The sequence below is a fragment of the Asparagus officinalis genome, chromosome 5, assembly GCF_001876935.1.
Source record: "Asparagus officinalis chromosome 5, Aspof.V1, whole genome shotgun sequence".
Taxonomy (NCBI): Eukaryota; Viridiplantae; Streptophyta; class Magnoliopsida; order Asparagales; family Asparagaceae; genus Asparagus; species Asparagus officinalis.
The window spans coordinates 60,416,731-60,417,693 of record NC_033798.1 but is presented as its reverse complement, the minus strand read 5'-3'; positions in this window follow the sequence as shown (position 1 = coordinate 60,417,693).

The following is a 963-nucleotide window of genomic DNA, read 5'->3' as shown; positions in this document are numbered from 1 at the left end:
AAATAAAAATGGTAGTTTGATATTTAGGAATTTACAACATGTGCGTGGATGTCTCAACCATCCCATAAGTTCATATTGTAAATAGCTAACTATCAACTCCAACTATAACTTGGAGCAAAATCTCCATTTCAAACTATCTCAAAAATATCCTATCAAATGTCAGAATACTTGTTCAACTCATGAACTTCCTCTACCATATGTTAGTTTAGGCAAAATTCGCTGAATGTCCAACACATGGACTGCATGAAACCAATGTCCAACACATGGACTGCACATAGGGTAGGTCCAACACATGGACTATAAATAACGTAGGTCTAACATATGGCCCGCAAAGCTACATGTCCAACACATGGACTGAAATGAGCAAATATCCCACACATGAACTATATGATCGAGGTCCAACACATGGGCCGTAATAGATAGGCGTCCAACACATGAACTACAATGGATTTCAAATTAAAAACATCTATATACTATTCACTCTCATATCTCGGTGAAATAAACAAAGCCTCCTGTTTGTAGTCAACTCGTGAACACAATTCTCTGTGCTTAACAATACCAAATAATCTAGAAATCTAGCCAACCACACGACGTATGCATAAAAAAAACAGGGCAGAAAACTGACTCGTGGTCGACCGTCACGCCCAGCGTGATCGACCGTACTAAAAACAGAAACTCATTGTGTTTCTGTGCTCCCCAGCAGTCGACCGTCGCGCCATGCACGGTCGACCACGATCGATGGTTGACCATCGCGCCCAGCGTGGTCGACCGCGATTAAGACAGAAACTAAAATCCGATCTGTGCACGATACGCAGTCGACCGTCGCGTCACCCGCGGTCGACCGCGAAGCAGAAAAAATCCTATTTTTAGGTTTTTGTTCTAACTGATATCGATCTCGATCTTCATGTGGTGTTTATATGTACTAGCAACCCTATGCATGTGATTTAATATATCTGGAACATG